This window comes from Chiloscyllium plagiosum, unplaced genomic scaffold (genome assembly GCF_037043375.1).
Source record: "Chiloscyllium plagiosum isolate Xiang-an unplaced genomic scaffold, Cpla_swu_hap1 HiC_scaffold_234, whole genome shotgun sequence".
NCBI lineage: Eukaryota > Metazoa > Chordata > Chondrichthyes > Orectolobiformes > Hemiscylliidae > Chiloscyllium > Chiloscyllium plagiosum.
The window spans coordinates 93,057-99,520 of record NW_028270373.1 but is presented as its reverse complement, the minus strand read 5'-3'; positions in this window follow the sequence as shown (position 1 = coordinate 99,520).

Genomic DNA, 6,464 nt, shown 5'->3' with positions numbered 1-6,464 from the left:
TGGGGCATGCGCAGTTCTTGTTAACGCCGCTGAACATGCGCAGCACTTACTGACACCGAGGAGTATGCGCAGTGTGGTCTATGGCGATGCTGGTGTTGCTGACAAGATTTTGTACCCGAATGTCAAATGTCAACAGGAGTTTAAAAAAAAGCTGAAGCCACATTTTTTTTAAATCTGTAGCTCGACATTTTATCGCGTTTGCATTTTGTGTGACTCCTCAACTTTTGAATGTCTTTTCTTCAGGGTAGGGGAGTCCCAAACTAGAGGGACTCCCCTTCCCTGAGGATTGAGAGGGAAAAGATTGAAAGGGACCTCAGGGTCAGAAAAAAACAGTTTGAAAGTTAATTCCCCTCAACAAATGCCCCCTCTTATGCCCTGAACAAGATAGATTGTTCACAGCCTATTAATCATGAGTAGCAATGATGTTGTGAAACTTAGAAGGGTTCAAAAACGATTTACAAATATGTTGCAAAGGTTGGAGGGGTTCAGCTGCAGGGAGAGGCTGAATAGACTGGGCTGATTTTCATACAGCGTTGGATGCTGAGGGTTTATAAAACCTTATAGAGATTTATAAAATCATGAGGGGCATTGATAGGTTAAATAAACAAGGTCTTTTCGCTGGGGTGGGAGAGTCCAGAACTAGAGGGCATTCATTTTGGGTGAGAGGGGAAAGATATAAAAAGGACCTGAGGGGCACATTTTTCACGCAAAGGGTGGTGCATGTATTGAATTAGCTGCCAGAAGAAGTGGTGGAGGCTGGTACAATTACAAAATTTAAAAGACATTTGGATGGGTACATGGGCCAAGATTAATTTAGGATACCTGGTCAGCATGGACCGACGGGTTTGTACAACTCTATGGTTCTATTTCTGCATAGTCAGAATCAATTTCACAAGACTAGGCATAGGCCGTCCACAAATTACACCCTGTCCTCAACTGTGGACTAACTGGACATATTTGAATGCAAGTTTTAGAAAGATGTCTGCAGCTTTTCTATAAAGTTGAACATGCTTTCATGATCTTTCTGAATATATCATTTTAGCTATTCTCAATTTTAAAGATCAGTCATTTCTCGTGAAGCCGTGTCTACCAGGTAGAGTCATCAACATCCATTCTCTTTCTCTCTTCCTAGAAGGGTTTGATACAGCGATCGAAGAGGGTTTGAGGCATCTGCAAGGACAGGGAGTGGGTGGAAGAGAAGGAGAGAGAATGGACGGATGGGCAGAGTGTCAGGGGGTGAGAGAGATAATTGACAGGGGGACAGAGGGTGGGAGGATGAGAACACTGGGCGGAACAGAGGGTGATGGGAATGGAGAAGATTGTGGGTACCGATGGTTAGGGAAAGAGAAAGACTGGTGGGCAGAAGTGGGGAGGAAGAGAATGCAGGGCAGAGGGTGGGGGTTGAGAGAGAATGGACGGGGACAGTGGGTGGGGAGAGATTGGACAGGGGGGCAGAGGGTGGGGGTGAGAGACTGCCCAAATCCCACCTTCCCCAGGACTGGTGTTGATATCTCACGAACTGGAACCCACTCCTCCCACAGCAGACTTGTGTCAATCATTTCTCAATATATACGTGGCAAAAGCAGTAGAATCATAATTCTGACAGGCCATTCGGCCCATCGAATTCACACTGACATTCCAAATAGCATCCCATCCAGACCCATCTGCTGACCCTACAGCCCTGCAGTTCCTCATGGCTAACCCACTCTAATCTGCACGCTTCAGCATGGCCAATCCACCTTAAACTGCAGATCTTTGGACTGTGGGAGAAAACCAGAGCACTCGCAGGTAACCTACACAGACACAAGGAGGAGGACGTGCCAAGGTCCACACAGACAGTTGCCCAAGGATGGAATCAAACATGGACCCCTGGCACTGTGAGGCTGTGATACTAACCACTGAGCCACTGTGCCGTCCAGAGTTAGCTTCTAACTTTTCACGTACCCTCAGCAGAGGCTCTCTCCTGACATTTGTGGACCACACCTGCTGTAACCTCCCTTTCCCACATCTTCAGCCCTGAGCACAATGGTTCCCGAATCCTGGCACCAGATAGACACCGATGTCATCTGGCCTCCTGCTTACAATTGCGGAGACCGGAGACAATCCGTCACTATTCTGTCTCTTACCACCACCTCCCCAATGTTGTTCGTATTCCCAGCACCCAGCCAGTTCGCTCCTCCACTCCCTTGCAGCCCTCTCTCAGATTCCCTTTACCTGCCTGATCCACGCTCACACCTCCTGACCCTGTCCACTGACTCAATCAGAAGGGTCTGTCCGGAGAGGAATGACTAACTCCTGGAATAAAATGTCTGGTTATCTTTTACATCAAAGGTCTGCAGCCTGGCTTTCAGCTCCATCTCTCTGAGCTGAATGTCCACCAGCATGTGTTTGCCCTGGATCACAGCATCCAGAGCCTCCCACCTTCTGCAAATCAGAAGACAAGTCCCACCCTACACTCTCCAATGTGTGTTGTGTAACTGCTTAATCATTTCTGGTGGCCGAGCAGAGGCTAAGTTCAACTTGGATTCCAAACTTGGGTATCAATAGCCATGAGGATGGCTTCAAATGGACCTTGGGTTGATGTCACACTACATGTGACTCCACTACACTATACAGTCTCTCTCTCTCTCTCACACATACACAGACACACACACTCTCATACACACACACATGCATGTAAGTCAATAGGGTGAATTTGCGGAATTATATTTCCAAATACATTGTATTTTGCTCAAAAAGTTCACAATCTGCAGGCAGTCAATGCATGTAATAATTTTATAAATTCCTACTTTGGAAATAGAACCAGTCTGACTCAAGATTGGGATACTGACAGACTTGAACCTCACACCTTCCATGCATTGTCTGAGCTGTCACTTCTTTTTATAAAATAGAGTCATAGAGTCAAAGAGATGTACAGCATGGAAACAGACCCTTCGTTCCAATCCGTCTACACCGACCAGACATCCCAACCCAATCTAATCCCACCTGCCAGCACCCAGCCCATATCCCTCCAAACCCTTCCTATTCATATACCCATCCAAATGCCTCTTAAATGTTACAATTGTACCAGCCTCCACGACATCCTCTGGCAGCTCATTCCATACACGTACCACCCTCTGCGTGAAAAACTTGCCCCTTAGGTCTCTTTTATATCTTTCCCCTCTCACCAAAAGGAATGCCGTCTAGTTCTAGACTCCCCGATCCCAGGGAAAATACTTTGTCTATTTATCGTATCCATGCCCCTCATAATTTTGTAAACCTCTATAAGGTCATCCCTCAGCCTCCGACGCTCCAGGGAAAACAGCCCCAGCCTGTTCAGCCTCTCCCTATAACTCAAATCCTCCAGCCCTGGCAACATCCTTGTAAATCTTTTCTAAACCCTTTCAAGTTTTGCAACATCTTATGGGTGGCGCAGTGGTAAGCACTGCTGCCTCACAGCGCCAGAGACCTGGGTTCAATTCCTGCCTCCGGCGACTGACTGTGTGGAGTTTGCACATTCTCCCCGTGTCTGCGTGGGTTTCCTCCGGGTGCTCCGGTTTCCTCCCACAGTCACAAAGATGTGCAGGTCAGGTGAATTGGTCATGCTAAATTGCCCCTAGTGTTAGGTTAGGGGTATGGGTGGGTTGCGCTTCAGCGGGTCGGTGTGGATTTGTTGGGCCGAAGGGCCTGTTTCCACACTGTAATGTAATCTGTAATCTTTCCGATAGGAAGGAGACCACAATTGCATGCAATATTCCAACAGTGGCCTAACCAATGTTTTGAACAGCTGCAGCATGATCTCCCAATTCCTGTACTCAATGCTCTGACCAATAAAGGAAAGCATACCAAATGCCTTCTTCACGATCCTATCTACCTTAAGTTATCTCGAGCATATGACTTAAAAGAAGTTCTCGGATTTGCATATTAATGAACTGAAACCTGCAACCCATTCTAAAAGATGAAAGACTTCACAGCAATCTTGGTTTGTTCAATATATCATTTCAGTTGCATGACACTGATCTTTTGCTATAAATTCTGTGTCTTATGATCCTGCTCCACAGCTACCTGATGAAGGAGCAGCGCGCCGAAAGCTAGTGCTCCCAAATAAAGCTGTTGGACTATATCCTGGTGTTATGTGATTTTTAACGTTGTTTCTCATGAACACAGCCACAACACTTCCTGCTGCTGCCAGGAAACATTACAATGCTGATGAAACGATGCAGTACCTGCAGAGATGAAAATCTTAACAGTTTCTAAGGATACTTGCTACTGATTCACTGCTTCTTCTGATACACGACTTTGGTAACATAGTGCTGGAAGCTGAGTGAGCAGCTTTAAAACAGAAACTTGTTGGATTTTAAATCTTTCAATGTCTGAGTCTGAATTTAGGTAACCTTTATTGCGACCCAACTTTGTTACAGCTTCATGATCTCCCCAGCAAAACAAATTACAAAAAGTAGCTTTCCTTTTCTTCAACAGCTGAAGCTCAAAGCACACACATACACCCCTGACCTCCCCTGCCACCCCAGTTGCTTTATTATTGGTAAGCACTGAGGTGTCCCTTTGTAACTGAATCCTTGATACAGTCTTAACCCGGAGGAAGTAATGCCTCACTCAGCAATTTCAGCCCATATACTGTATCCAAGTAAGTTTCTCCCCACTCATTTTCCGGGGGCAGGGGTGGGGACAGGGGCTTAAAGTCGACCATATTGCTGAGAGTCTGGAGTCATGTGTAGGCCAGACCGGGTAAAGGATGCATCTGGGACGACTGAGTGAATCCTTTCCCACAACAGCAGTTTCCTTCCCTAAAAAAATCATGAGTGAATTAGATGAGGATGTTTTCCCCCTGAAAATGGTTTCACCATTAGATTCTGAACTCCAGATTTCTGACCAAATTCCAATCTGCCATGGCGGGATTCAAACCCGGGGGAGTTCCCAGAGTTGATGTAGTAATCCAGTTGATAATACCACTCGGCCATTGCTTCTTCGATCCCAGTGATAGCACATGAACTCACTAGTGCCTCCGGAAGTTGTCCACCCAACCAAATCCCTTCCTGCACTCAGCAGGAGAACAGCCTCTCCCAGTGTGGACCCACTGGTATGTCTGCAGGGTGGATGAACTCATGAACCCCTTCCTGCAGTGACAGTAGGTGAACGGCCTCTCCCCAGTGCGGACCCAAGGATGTTTCAGCAGGCCAGGAGAATTGACGAATGTATTCCTGTACTTGGAGCAAGTGAATGGCTTCTCCCCGGTGTGAACATGCCAGTGCATCAGCTGGTTGCACAGCCAACTGAATCCCTTCCCACACACAGAGCAGGAGAATGGCCTCTCCCCTGTGTGAATGCTTCTATGAGTCTCCAGCACTGACGGGGAAGGGAACCCTTTCCCACAGTCCCCATATTTCCACAGTTTCCCCATGGGGAGAGCTTTCCTTGTGTCCCTCTGGGTTTGAAATTACCAACAGAATGGGTACACAGTCTCTCTCCACCGTGAGGGATGAAACTTTGATTCCCCAAACTGAGTAACTGGTTTCAAGCACTTTTCACAGTCAGTGCACTGAATCTCCCTCACTTGGGTGTCTCTGTATTCAAAAAGTGTCCAAAATCTCTCAAGCAGACAAAAGCAAACATTTCTTCTCAATTGGAATGGTTGCTGATATTCAAGTCCCAATGAATCAAGTGGCTCTGTCAGACGTTGATGTATCATTTGCTTTCAGATTTCTTTCTACATGTCTTCCTGCAAAATTAAATTCACAAAATACGTGATCACAGTCAATACTGTTAAATGAACACAACATAGGTGACAATTCCTGTAGTTTGTCAGATGCCTGATCACATCTTATCCAGGACACAGAAACCTGAAAACCCTCATGCAACCAGATAGCCTTAAGTGTGTATGGAGGAAATCTTCCCTTTCTCGTATACTGTAAAAGGAGATTACAGAAGACATTGCTGTCTACACAGTATAGAAATTCAATACAGACAATTCTGGTATCTGAGGAACATTCTTTCTTTTCTCCTTCCCTCAAAAATGTGAATCGTAATGCTACAGTCTCCCTCCATTCTTACTCTACTGTGGCTATTATCACCCTCATTTCCGTTCTCCTAAAAATGCTGAAAAATGTTGACTGACAGATCTTGTGGAACCCTAGGTCTGAATATCATACAGAAGTTGAAGCATTTTATCCTGTCAAGGTCCCACAGGATGTTTATAAGCCCTTCGACCAAAATAATCCATTCACCCCATCAAATCTGCTCCACCATTTATTACCATAATGATTAATATTATAATCCAAAAATCCACATTCATGCCTTATTATTGATTCCCCTGTTGATTAAAATTCTGCCCAACATCTGCCTTGACTGTACTTAGTGATTGAACTTCAATAGCCCTGTCATTCATTACCCTCTGAGAGAAGATATCCACCTCATCTCCATCATAAATATGCAAACACTTAAGATTAGAGGCTATTCCTTCTGGTCTG